This window comes from Patagioenas fasciata, chromosome 7, assembly GCF_037038585.1.
Source record: "Patagioenas fasciata isolate bPatFas1 chromosome 7, bPatFas1.hap1, whole genome shotgun sequence".
Lineage (NCBI taxonomy): Eukaryota > Metazoa > Chordata > Aves > Columbiformes > Columbidae > Patagioenas > Patagioenas fasciata.
Genome location: NC_092526.1, coordinates 20,011,466 through 20,026,035, shown reverse-complemented (window position 1 = coordinate 20,026,035; position 14,570 = coordinate 20,011,466). Strand labels below are relative to the sequence as shown.

General features: G+C 40.9%; 1 protein-coding gene across 4 annotated transcripts in view; it reads right to left on the bottom strand.

The window, feature by feature from the left end:
* The window catches only part of LOC136102885 (sodium channel protein type 2 subunit alpha), a 77,281-nt gene extending 62,711 nt beyond the window's left edge, over positions 1-14,570 (bottom strand). For 3 of the 4 annotated variants that reach the window (XM_065840329.2, XM_065840331.2, XM_071810998.1), the window contains exon 1: positions 14,295-14,569. The gene's annotated coding sequence lies outside the window, so the exon portion shown is untranslated. Of the gene's footprint in view, positions 1-14,294 lie in introns of all 4 variants that reach the window. The other variant, XM_065840332.2, reaches the window with a different exon arrangement.

Below are 14,570 nucleotides of genomic sequence, written 5' to 3'. Positions count from 1 at the left end.
AAATAAGTGGCTGGATTTCAGACAGATCAAAGAGCTGATCCATCACGCTACAGAAAGAAGTTAAGAGGCTTAATATGTCCTATCGCTTTTAGAGTGCAAAGGACTAGCTGACTATCTACAATGTCTTCCAAATTTCAGTGCTTCTCCTAACTGTAAAGCTCAATAGGGCTTAAGGCACCACAGTATGAATAAATGGATCTTGAATGCTCGAATGTTGGAGCTGAACAGGGCTCTAACAAGTGCACAGTCAACAAAGATTAGCACAGATCCTGTATGTGGTGTAGAACTCAGTATAGGTAGGACTAAAAAAAAAAAAAAAAAGGTGTTATTAAAATACCCTAATACTAGCAAGTCTAGGGATCAAATCGGGCTACATTCAGTTACAGCAGCCTCAGGACCGCTCTTCCAAGATCAGGAGGTGACCAGGATCACCCTTTGTGTTTCAACACAAACATCATGACATCAGGACAGCATTTTATGCAACATGCATGGCAAGGATCATCTAATGTAAAAATAAGTATACAAAGACCTCTATAGGGAAAGTTTGGGGGTTCCCTCAAATGTGTTCTCACCCTCTTTAAAGCTTATTTCGGGGCACTGACAATAGGACTATGGCAAGATATATTCCAAGGAAATATGAAAAAAATTGGTAAAAATCAGTTGATCATTATCTTTACTTACTGTTAGCCAATAACAGGCGATGACTTGCATTTGGTTATAGTTACATATTCCTATTTTCCTATTTATCAGAAATGGTCTCTGAACAATTGCCAGTTTTCAATCAAATGTCACTAAATGAACAAAAAAGCCATTTGTTTTTTCCCTATTAGAGGCCCTTAAGTCCTTCATTCTAGCATTAGACAATTTTTGTTTTTCCACTCAATGAAAATACCATTCTTAACTTTTTTCTTTTCTACAGTGAAATAAGCTTTCTACCAGATTCAGATGAGCTCCTCTGGTGCTCCATGACCAGAGGAACAAACAAAGGTAAATTCATACCTGAGAAATATTCAAAGCAGATTGAGTTTCCCTTTACAAAGAGAGAAATAAACTGTCTCCAAAGCCAACAGCAATGTGGGAGACAAAGTAATGTGAGAAGAGCATTCACCAAATCTCTAATAGATCTGGTTAAATGATTAAGGCCTTTCAGACATGTAGCTGAGGTGTGCTTTTCATCAAATCGATCTCTGCCCTGCTATCTATTGTGAGAAATGTATCCCCACAAGTACATTCTTCTGTAAGTGTCAGGCCAGGGTTATATCCATTTTTAGTGTGTTTGTGTGGGGACAGTGACTATACAATTCAGAGATGCAATGATAACAGAAGTGCCATATGTATGGGATGAGCTAGATATTTCCAGATGCCTGAATAGGAGAATGCGCTGACTACTTATGCTGTTAATAAAACATGCTGTGATTTCTTTCCTCAGAAACCAGAACCCTGAGCTTAAGATTCCCAGTATGGGCATTATGTAAAGATGTTCAGAATGAAATCTCCGTTAATTTTAACTGCAGCATGGCTACAGAAAATTGAATAATGTATCATTTATATACTTTTGGATAAAAGACACCAGGTAGATAGGAGTTTTGATATCCCCTTAAGAACTGCCCAGCAATTCTGGATGAACAACATAAATCATGATTCTGAACCTACTGACAAGCAATCATGAAAAAATGCTGTGTACTTCCACTTCTATAGTCTCTTTCCGATTTCTGTTGCAAATACAACCTGTGACCGAAAGCGTGTTTTTTTCAGTTATCGCTTACATAAGCCCAGGTCAGGCTCCGACAGCAAAGATGAGCCACACACCCCCTCAAGTCAAAAACAAAGGGCAAAGGACTCCTCCACCTTAGGAAACTGATGCAACCTGCAACCAGCTTCCACTTCAACCACAAACCACTTCCACCTGCTCCTTTTAACCTGGCAGAGCCCCCGAGCCGGCCCCGTGGGCACTGCGGGCAGGGCGCGGGCACACCCAGCTGCCGCCTCCGCACACCCCAGGTACGGCAGCCGAACCTCCGCCCTGAGCCTCTGCCACAGCGGACTACAGCCAGGCGAGACGGGCAGCCCGCTGTCACTCGAAACGACAAAAGAGAACGAAAAGGCAGCTATGGAGGCGGCCGGGGAGCTCTTGTGTTCCGCAGGGACGCGGCTCTGCAATGGCGGCTGGGTCCGCCGGCACGGAGCGGCGCCGGGAGGGGGGTGGGGGGGGGGGGGGAGAGAGGTTGCCTAGCAACCGCCCCGGGGCTGCGGCACCCGCGCTGCGGCCCGGCACGCTGCGCGGCAAGGGAAGCGCAGCCGCCGCCCGCGGGCTGCGGAGACTCCCCGTGGAAACCTGCTGCAGGCAGGTCATTTTCTCCAGAAGGAAAGCTTCTCCTGCTGGCTGGAGCAGGACCTAATCCAACGGGAGAAGCCGAAGGGGGCAGCAAAGGGGAGGAATTTAGCGTAGGGTAGATAAGAGCAGGGTTACAGCAGCAGAGCAGAAGGGGTTTGCTGTGGCCTTGCTCCGCGGGTGAGATGAATCCGAGGCCCAGTCACCAGCCAGGAACAGCTGAGGCCCTGGGCCAGCCCAGCGAGCCCTGGCGAGCCGGGTCCCCTCTGACCTGGGGGCTTATCTGGGATGGTGCAACATGCAGGCGTCATGGAACCGAGGGGTCGTCGTCCCTCCTTGTGTTAACTTTGTGTACCCATAGCCATGCTGCTCACTGCAGTCAGCCCATTCCCCTCTTCATGTGGGGGTGGTGTTTGCTTCTTTTTTTAATAGGAAAGGGTGACTGTAAAACCACAGAAACAGACATGGGGATGGGGGTGCTGGGACAGTTTTTACATCATCTCTGCTTTCAAAAGATATTCTTATTTCAAGCTGTTGGTATGTATTTAACAGAAGATAACATCCACCACCGCATGCCAAATAACCCTGAGTTTAGGTTTGGTTTATGCGAGAGTGCATTTGTAAATTTGCAAGGGAAAAAATAATCTGAATCTAAATAGAGTATTCTCTAACTAGGCCTGCAATTGCAGAGATAGTTTATTAGTAACAAACACAACTGCCTCTTGAGGAACTTATTTCTAAAACGAAAACACAATAGACACAAAAAGCGTGAGGACCATACCCCATGGGGGAAGCAAACATCTCCATGGATAACATATGACATTTTTCCCCCGGGAACCGTGCTGCCGCTGCTGGGCTCCCTGCAGCTGCACAGCACCAGCTGCAAAGGGGATCCTGCAGGAGTTAATGCAGCTGAAAGCAGCATTGACTCCCTGGATACCTATCGGCCTCCACGGGCAGGATGCCACAGACTGTGTTTCCTCAACAGCACTACTCATGTCCCTACCTGTGTGTCCTACTGTGTTGCTGCACCTAGGAACACACCAAGCAGACAGGAGCAGCAAAAGCACAACTAACATGCACAACTCCCTTCTCCATGCATGGCCACCACCAGATTCCCTTTGCCAATGAAATGGAAGAGCTGGCTTTGTGACAGGGAAGTGCCACTTCAGATAAGGCAGAAGCGAAGTGGTTTTAGGGATTTTGGAAATTAGGTCATAGACAAGATCCCATATTTACTTTTGAATATTCTTTTAGTCTTATGATGGTTTATGGGTTAGCAATTGTTACTATATCCTTAGGGATAAAGTGCAGATGGGTCAAAGCCAGCTTCAAGTTACAGGTTGTCATGTTTCAAAATTACAGATGGGGCAGGTGGTACTGTTTATTACTGAGATGCCTGACCTGTTCTTTTTTTTCCCTCCTCCTTCCTTTCTCTTGCTTGATTATGCCAAGCTTCAAGCACTGAGGCTAACATTTTCCAGTTTTGTCTCAGGTTGATTTTTGGAGGGAAGCTCCAACTCAAATGATGGAACTATTTCCAAGAAAAAGCTATAGATATATATTTCTCATTACAATTTTATAGCTGCCAGTTTCCAAAGCATGAATATGAAGTCTTGCAGAACTTTTTGCAGAACAGCATTCTGAATTTTGGACTTTTCTGTTGCAGTGATGTCTAAATACTTGCCCAGACTTGAAACATGTTGAAAAATTAGTTTGCACGTGTTTGGAAGAACACCACAGAAGTTTAAAGGTGTGAATTCCAGAGATAATTCCTTTTCTGTTAATGTTTGAGTTTCCAGCTCAGGAGGTTTTCCTGCAGCTGAAGTCGGTGTCTCTGTGGACTGTGCTGACCTAAGAGTGGGAATGCATTTGTCTTTGTGTTCTTAATGATCCTGTACATTGGTTACTAAAAAAAAATGCAGAAAGAAATACAGAAGTAAAATAGGGGAGGCAGGAAAAGAGGGAGACATATCTGCAATTGAAAACTGGCAGCAGAAGAACCTCCAGGGAAATGATATGTGGAAGAACTGTCTGCCTGGATAAAGAGATTGTCTAAAAATTTGCTATAGTTGTCCTGGAGGCTGGTTGCAGAGACACAAAAACCTCGGAGACTTGTAGGTTAGGATGACCAAGAAAATCATGTAGGTTGATCAGTTTGACCTCACAGGAGACCAGGCTGGGAAAAAGTGAAGGAAGCGGGAAGGGAAGCAAAGAGGAGCCTGTATAACGGGACAAGCTGAGATAGGACAAAACAAGAAAGCTTGGACTGAATGGACAAGAGAGAGAATAAAAACCGAGATGACTGCAATTTTTAAGGAGAATGGACAATAAGGTCTGAAAATGAGTTTATAGAGAACTATAAAGATTACACGTTCAGAGGTTTGTGAAGTATGCGTAAGCATGCATTCAATAACTCCTAATCATTCACATAGGTATCAATATGGTCTCCCCAAAATTTTGTGCAAACACTGCAATAAAAAACATGTATTACTGCAGGAAGAAGGACTCAAATGACAGCATATGCTACAGTTAAGATCTGCCTTCCTTCTGATGCATTTGTCAGTAGATACTATAGTGCAACCTTCACTGTCTTGTGTAGTACACAATACATACAAGCTCTTAAAAGCAATGAGATTTATTTTGGAGGCTTCCTTAGTTCATTGGTGCTGCATGTGGACTGGGAGATGTAACTAGTGGAAGAGGAAGAACGATGATAACTCTCTGGGCAAAAAGTACTGTCCTTTGTGTACGGTCTGTATGCTGCCTTGGAGAACTGGCTGTTACCTCTGCCTGTGACACGAGTAGGATTCACCTTCCCTGATGTCAGATGTCTGCATCTGTCGGCATCTGCATCTAAGCCAGTCTGAACTCCTATTCACTGGAGAAAAATGGGTCTTTTTAAAAAGTAATTCTTCTGACCTATTTTAGATATCTACCTTAAGATGAGGCAAGTTGTGCCCCAGAAGTGCCTGTTTTCCTCTACTGACTATAAAGGGAGAGAGATGAGATGAGATGGGATGAATCCTGCTCAATACTCCCATATGTTGGCAGGCAATTCACTCATCACAGGTGGCTACGAATCATATCCCTGATTTCCAGAATATAAAGGCAGCCTTAATTCAGTGTCCCATTATGGACTGCTCAACACTCACTAACATATTTTTGATTTTTAAAATGTGAAATAATTAGTGAAACCTTGTTCTTCCATGCTACTTTATCAAATATCAGCTGCTTATTTTGCACCTATTAAAATTATTACCATTTCACAATTTGAGAAATAGAACCGTGTGTGGTTTTGGAAACAGAGTAACGTATGAAAGCATACATGGTTTGTCTACTGATACACATTAACAGAGGCAGGGTGACAACTAAGTATTCATGTTGTAGTATTTAGCATGTATAAAAATTACAGTAACTGTAATAGTTAGGATTTATTACTGCTCCGCTAACTGTCCAAAACTTCACAGTACAAGCATCCCTACAGTTGATTAAGTATGTCTTTTAAATTAAGACATCACCGGGGTGAGGCACATAGCGCTGGATGTATATTCAAAATATGGCAACCAAAAAGGAAAAATTAAACCAAACAGCAAGAGATTAGATCCCACAATGAATAATATGGTTGGTGACTTGTGCAGAACACAGCTGAGTGGTTATGTAGCATTTCCCAGACCATCATAAAGGAACCATTTGAAGACACGAGGTACAGCTTCATCACCCATCCACCTCCCATGCAAAGGAAGACAGCAAACATCACCACTACTCCCTGGTGACCTGACCAACATGTTTGTTTCTCTGGATAATGAAAAGCTCAGTCAGATATACAACATTAGGAAGCATTAAACAACTCTGTATTAAATTTGGAAGATTTTTTTTTTATCTGAAAGGAAACTGAGTAGTTAATTGACCCACAATTAAATAGAAATGCCATTTAAAAAAAAAACCCTGAAACAGCTTGCCAGGCCCAGTTTCTGCTTGCCTTTTATAGTGTCTTGATAACCTAACTGTCATATCAAGACATTAATTGATAATATTCTGAACACTATAAAAACAACTTTATGGATCAAGTTATCATGAGGGATAAAGTGCATATGGCAGACATATGCAGTTATGCAGTTAAGCAAGAGCAGAAAGGTAATATCACTATTCCATCAAGAAACTTGAAAGGCCTGAGGGAGCAACAGAGATTCATAAGTGTAGGATCAGAGAAGGTCATTAAGAGTGTTTATTCTGACATTCTGCACAGTATGGCTTATAACAGTCCCCTGATTTAACATGAGCCTTGGCTGAAACATACCTTTTTAGAGAGCCAAATTCATGAGAATCCCTTAGTAAGCTACCTGATGGCAAAGTGCTGTTGCAATAAAATGAGTGCTTTATTTTATACTCAGACATCAGTTTCTTGGGTAGAGGGTAAAGAAAATTTCTGAGCCACTTTTCTTTCTAACTATGGGAATGTGCCAAAAATGGAAAGCTGAACAGTTACACCGTATATCTGCCCAAAACTAATCTCTTTTTGCTTTGATTTCCCTCTGAGAGGGAAAAAATAATGAAGCAAACCACAGATAACTGACAGCTGTAAATTTCAGTCACTGTCTTTGAAAAAGCACGTTCAGTTTCAAGGTAATTTTTTAAAAAGTAGGCAAGACTTGCTCATTATAATATCATTTTCTAACTATGAGGAACAGAAGGGTTGCTCAGGATAATCTACAAAAGTTTAGGCTAAAATGCAACTGCAGGCCACTATAGCTGGGCGATTTGGAACTGAGATTTGTTCAGTGGAGTGTGACAATTTGCTCCAGTTCAGGATCATTTCCTAACTGTAAATTTTCTTTGAGTATATTCCATTTTCATTTGTTGGTATATGCAAATAAAGCAAGGGAGCAGATGTTGAAAACCTCCTCAGGAGAGTTCTTCCTTTCCCACTATGTTTGAGCCAGCAAAACAGGTTCTGATTAGAGGGAATACAAGAACTCCCCAAAGAGCTGGCACAAGCGTTCCTTGCTTGCCATCTCACCTGCGACCTGGAGCTGTGCCACTGCGGGGAGATCTTCCCTCTGCAGCCCTGCCCGCCCCACTGCTCACCTCCCTGCAGGAACACAGATACACATTTCAATGGTGGCTTTACAATGGATTCTTCTTTTTTCTCACATGAACTGAACCCTCCTAAAATTTTCCTTATTTCCCCCTACATTTGATTGCTTTCTAGCCATCAATCTCTCTTCTCTAGATTTCCAGGGGATATTTCCTTTCTTTATCACTGTTTCAGGGCTGTTTGCCCATCTCCACAATATTTATACCAGCTCACTCAATTTCTGCATCATATCCATCATCTTTCTCACTAAGGACAGATTATTTTGAGAACGTGTGAATCCTTAAACTAATTTGGAAGTGAGGTCAATACTGAGAAAAGCAATATAATCCCTTTTGCAGCAATGGAGAACGCTTCTGGGTTCCCAGACTCTGCCGCTCCGCAGAGCAAGGTATCAGCATGAGTAATAGCACCCAAGTGTCCTATATAATATTAAGGGTCATCATCTTCATACCCTGAGGCTTACATTCAAATCTAATACTTTATTTTTTTCTGAAGTGTACTGGTGGAGTAGAGTAGCAGATTTCTCTCTGTGCGAAGGCTAACCTGCCTGCAGCTTGGCTTAGAGGGCCGGAGCTTTGCTTCAGATCAAAGATCTTGTAATTCATAAAAACTACAGCTGGCAAAAGCACAAAGATCTTTTTGCAGTCACAAATGTTGTAAAAGGCTGTGGAGTGCTTTCGGTGTTAACTGAAAATATTTTTAAAAAATAAATCGTTTGAAACAATAACTCTTGAAAATGTTCTGTGACTATTGCATATGTTTAGCCAACAAAATTCCAAAAGCAAACTGTTTGCAAGATGTAAAATGTTATTCAATTGAAAAGTGACTCTCATAAGTGTGGCCCAGTAACATTTGGATTCTACTCCTTCCTAGTCAAATTCATTTCCATAATAACTTTAAGATTCACATCTACCGACAGGAAAATTGGGTGCTTCCCATTTTGTCATTTTCCAGAAGCCAAATTAAAATGAAACATTAGCTCAACCTGCACCCCAGTATTTTCAAAGCATATTCTCATTGCTTCACTAGGAGAATTTTTCAGCAATATTATGGTGGTACTTAGGAGGCTGTCTACTGTCAGCACTTTTCTGGTGCTTCCCATTCTACAAAATGGAAACCTGGGCCTGCACTGCAAAATCTAACCTGTGCAAATGCATTTGCCATCAGGATGCTTAAGCAGCCATCACCAAGTCTCAATCTGGAAACAATCGTTTGTGTTAACCTGAAATCTGACATGGAGCAAATACAGATGGAAGATTTTTTTTCCATTCTGCTTGGTATCAGTACTTATGTTTTGTTTCCATGGTTTCATCATTGACTCTCAGTAAAGACAAAACATATGGAGCTCACACACGCTACAAATACACCTGTTACACTCTTGTGATATCGCCTTGTGTGCTGCAGTCCCAGTTAGAAAAAACTTCTCCAGAGACTTCCAGTGGGGAAAACTGACGTAACAAAGCTTGCCTCATGGCCCAAGATGTAGGATTTTCCAAAGGCTTGCATTTGGTAAAAATATTTGCTAATAAACAAAATACAGTAAGTATACTCAGAGATAGGCTGTCAAATTTCAAATACTGGGCAGAGTTCTTGTATCATGGTAGTTGTGGTTGTACAAAAATTTGCCATACACTTCCTTATGAGCACAGGATAAATTTAGATACTTGGATGCCACTTCAGCCTTCTTTGTGTCAGCACCTGTTTATGGAACTGATTTTTAAATGGCAAATTAAGACCACAGTGTCTATGGAAAGGATACTTCTTTCTGACCTTGCTCTATCTTTATGCAGTTTATGATGTATTAAACACCGGCTTCTCGAGATCACAGACTGTCAAATTTTTCTGCATGCATCTGACTCCATTTTGTATACATATGCGGAATCTGGCTCCTAATATATCTGTGATCTTGCCGAGACAAATGGGTGAGTCCAGAACATGGTGTATTGCTTTAGAGAACTTGAGTCAGACTCCTAATTTCAGAGTGAGTCATTTACATTTATCATCAAACAAAACTACACTGGGGTCAAAGTCTGCTGAGGAGTTTGTAGTTACGCTGAGGAAGGTGAGAAATGGTGAGGATGGTATAGAAATAAATTAATGTACAAATAACACCCATTCAAACAGGAAGACTGTTTCTGCCCCACTCTACAAGCCTGCTGGTAATAATTTAACTAAAGCAAAATTTTCTCTGCTGTCAGTGGAATGACAGCAGTAGATGTGGAAATATTGTAGCTTTAATTTAGTTAGCTCAGTACTAGGGACCAGGAAGCTATTGAGCAGTAGGCTAGCAGACCAAACAAGGAGACAAATAACCACGTGGGTTTATACAGTTCCACAGTGCACATATGCTGCCTTTGAAACCAGCCTACTAAGCTGAGAGATTTTTACTGCAGGGTTGAATGGTACCCAATTATTTTTGGCTGGAATGGGTCATTTGACATCTTTTAAACATAGTCAAAAGCTGCACATTCCAACTCTGTTTAAGACCAGTAGCACCATATGGCATAAAAATCAGGCATCCCCTGTCATTTGACAGGCCCATGTTAGACCATGAGGAGATCACTTGCGATATGTTCAAAACCTGGACATCCATCATCCTGAAATGCACATCTAATAATGTTACATGTCATCAGTTTGTCCAAGTAAGGGAACTATACACTGCATGGAGCAACCATTGACTTATGGAACATGAACCTCTTTCTTGATGGAGAAGGTCTCCACTTTTACCACGTACCTGTGAGGATCTCTGGAAAGAAGATGAGTCAGAACTGGCTAGCATTAGCAGGTCAAAAGAAGATTTATCTGGCCAAAATCAGATTCTGCCCACGCTTAAAGGAAACCAAGCTAAGAATCAAGAAGAAACTGCAATCACAATTACACAAAGCCTAAGAAAACTTCATAGAGAAACAATCACTGAACCTCAGATAGACCTAAAAAATAATTTATTGCTGATTGTTTAATATTTTTTTCCACCTTTTTTCTGTATAGTGTGAACAGAACTGCAGTTTCATTTGCTTAGGAGTTTCCATCATGAGAATCTCTTTCCAATGCCTTCAGCTTTGCCAAACCTTAGCTGTTGAGACTGAATTTAGGTATTCTGTTGGCCTCATCCTGATTTCTTTCTGCAATGATGCTATAAATGGTGCAATAGTTCTTTCAATAAAGTTAGAAAGAAAAGCTTAACTTGACAATGCAGATCCATGTGTCTTCATGATACTTCTTATTTCTTTCAACTTGAATGCTTATAAAAGCAAAAACTTCACCATTTAAAAGAAAAAGTACATTTGTAGTGTGCTTATTGGGATAAGTTTGAGAGTATTGTTTCACTGAAGCATTAAAATATATTTCCTGCCTTTTTTTTTTTTTTGAGAACTTTTGCTACAATCTCTTCACTCTGAAGTTCATCAAGCAGGCTGCTCAGGCAATCTAAAGAGTTTGCATTTTGTTACTCCTGTTTAAATTTATTGAAATCTGGCCATTCAGCACTTTTCTAAAATAATTTCTAAATATGCTCAGAAAAAGCTTCTTAGCTGCTTCCAGTGAATGCTTACAGAGCTGCCACGTGTTGACTGTGCTTCTGCCTAGCATTAGCAGCCCTGTCAGCGCCATTGATAGCGATAGCTGCTGAGGCATCAAATGCTGAAATGAGGAGCAGAAGCAAAGCCCTTCTACAGGTCCCAAACCAGTAAGAGGCAGCAAGAGGAAGCAGCCTAACAGGTAGAAAAAGGAACTTTAGTAGGTTCGGGAGCACAAATGAGAGGTAAAGTTGCAAGCTGGGAAATAATAGGAAATTGAACTGAATAACATGAATATAGTTATTCAATGTTCCTTAAAAGTCCTCTTTCAGTATTTTGGTCCCAAACCTTCTTTGCTGCATATCTTCCCAAACATGCAGTGGTTACAGAATTATTAATTTAATCCTTAGCTTTTAACATGATTCTTATCCTTATGGTATTTAGTGTTTCACAGCATCATCTACCTCCCCCCATTAACACCCCTCTGAAATCAGGTACATTATTTGTCTTTCAAAGACAATAACAGCAGAACAGGAGAGTCCAGTCACCATTGGCAGAAATGTCTTTTAACCCAGCAGCTGTCAGACTGGTAGGTGTTGGCAAGAGAGGAGGGACAAGAAATGAATTATTTCAAGTGGCTTCAGGAAGCTTCTAGAAAGGAGGAGGCCTCCAGGTTCCCTGATGCCTGCTCGGCAAGCTGGGGCCAAGGGGAAAGAGAGGAACAGGGGGCTCTGATGGACGAGAGGCTGCCCTTGCCCTGGGGCAATACAGGACCAGGGTCTGCCACTGCAAAGGATCCATGTTGTCCTCTGGAGGAGCTGGTGTGAGTGTGTGCTTGCTCTTTAAACAATAGAAGCAACACAGTAAAAAGCTTGTTTGCGATTTTCGTGTTCCAGCCAAGAACTGCATGTGTAAGGAGGGATTGCAGTTGCATTTGCTGGTGCCTGGTACGTGTCAAGCAGGTAAGCTATATTAGATTTCCGTGTCCTCTCTGTCCCCTCGAGGGGAGAGTTTAGTGCAGGGCTGTCAAACTCATTTTCACCAGGGGCCACATCGGCCTTGCGGTTGCCTTCAAAGGCCAAACGTAATTTTAGGGCTGTATAAATGTAAGAGTAGTTACATTTTCACCTTTGAAGGGCGAGAATGATTTGGACACCCCTGGTTTCGAGGCTCCTCAGGGGCAGCATGAGGTTGCAGGTAGTAACCCAGCAAATCCATTCATTGAGGTCCGCAATGAAGAAATCAAGCAAGAAGCTCGGACAGTGTCACTACTGCTGGGCTCTTGCTCTGGTTGCAGAGTGGGGCTGCTGGTGTCTGCTGCTCATGTGTGTACAGAGTACACTTCAGTTAGAGTAATTCAGATGAACAAAAAAATAACAAGAAGGATTAAATATCCCCTAAAATTAAGTTTCACAAAAGGTAGGGAGGACCAGCTTTCTCTTAGGGTCAACTTTCTCTTGAACTCCTCCAGAAACATCTGACTTAACTATTGCTACTGAAAGGTAACTGGATTGTGCTTTGATAGGACATGGCCAGTCATGTGTTTGCATTTCCCAAAGACTAACGTTCACAATTAATGTACTAAAAATCTTCAATATTTTCCTTCAAGGCTTGTAACAACTCAGTGGATTTTTTAAATTTTTATTTATTTTTACAATGTAAGAGTAAATCTATATCTTGTCTTGAATGCATATGCTAGTCTGGCCTACTAACTGCATTTTATGAACACGGCAAAATCTCTGTGATTATAAAAAACTTATTCTCTCCCTGAACATGGGTGCAGTTTAAACACCAAGAAAACAGAGCCAGGTACTTATCCACTTGCCTAATACTAAGAAGGTGAGTCATTCCACTGACATGTCTGTTTGTTGCTGATTTGGGGCCTATAGACATAAGAGAGCATCCTTTATTTAAGGCATTTGTCACTGGGGGAAACTGCAGATCATTTGGACACAATTATTCACCTTTTCTCCAGATCTAGTCAAGAATGGATGATCCTTTACCATCTACTGAAGATATCTTCAGACACCACAATGGCTGAGCCATATCCATATATACATATTGTAAACACTGATCAGAAAAGTACAACTGAGCAGGCAACATGCATAGATGGCAAGAATGTGTGTAAACCTTCTTAACATTTCCCATATACCTAAGGAATCATTTAAAGCCAAGGCAGCATCTAGCATTCAAATCTCAACAGCTCATTTTCTGTTGCTTCCCTAATCACTGCTAAAAAAAGTTTAGCTTTACACAAGTGTGTGAAAATTTTGATTCAGTGCTTTCCTAATCACCAACTTATAATAAAAAGCAAAATGCATTTAAATTATTCACACATTCTTTTTTCTCGCATACTGGTTACCAAGTCCTTTCTCTGATCTATGACTGTGTAAGTCAATACATACCTATGTTGTTTTTCCTTGACTAAACAAATTATAGCTGTAATTAAGAGAAGACAAGAAAAAACCAAAAGATTTGAAAGAAGAGTCAGGGGGTGCTGCATGAGCTTCCCACCTCCTGAGTCATTCTGCTGTCTTTCCCAGTGTGTACCATGCATCTAAAAATATAATGAAAATGATATTTTTCTTTCTCATGCAATATGGAATGAAATTTTTACAATTAAAAAAACCCCCATTCTTATATATACATATATATATAATGATTCACAAAACACATGTATTTCATATGATATTTGCAGCAATGCAAAACCATGTTTAGTCACATACAAATCCTCCATTCTGTCTTGTATCAGGGAGAGGCTGTTTTGGGAGATGAGGGAGGGGAGAATGCTGTAAATCTCCCATACCTCATTAAAAAAAAAAAAAAAAAAAAAAAAAGATAAATTTAGGAAGCAAAGAAAGCCTCTGACTGAAGGTGGTATAAAAAAGCAACAAGAAGCAACAGCACATTTCCACATTAAAACTAGGCAATTCCAAAGATACATTCATATGCTTTAAAATACACTCCAATTTGTATTCTGGGTACAGCACCGATATAACCTCTAACAGAGAAAGAAAACACTTGTGGATGACCACTTCAAAACAACAGCAACAAATCACCACAATTAGGATGAAAAACAGAAACTCAAGAGTAATTCTAATCATAAACATACAATCTTAAAAACCCATAGGACAAGAGAACTCAAAAGAACAACATTTTTTATTATTGCGCTAAGACCTAATGAAACACTCTGAAAAATCCATGCAGTGGCAAAGATGGCTATTATTTCCTTTCCTCTTGCTCCATTAATATTAATTGAAAATTAGGTGTGGCACCACAAAAGAATCCTGGTACAAAATAACTGGAATTTGTTACTTAAGCATTTTGATTAAATATCATGTTGCCTTACCTGATTAAAAGGGAATTATAAATCATGGCATAAGAAATATCCATACACTTGTAGATGATGAGGCTTCTTCTACTGCAGGTTCAGGTTTCTGAGCAAAGCAGCTTGTAAACTCTTAATTTCACTGAAATGAAAAAGGAAAGATATGAGGAAAGAACCTCCCCATCAAAGCAACAAAGGGACCTCTGCAGTATTCTATATTCTCTTCGGCTGCTTCCTGTTCTGAGATTCACTCTTTGAATCCCAGCATCGATCAGAAAATTGGTTGTGGTGAAAAAA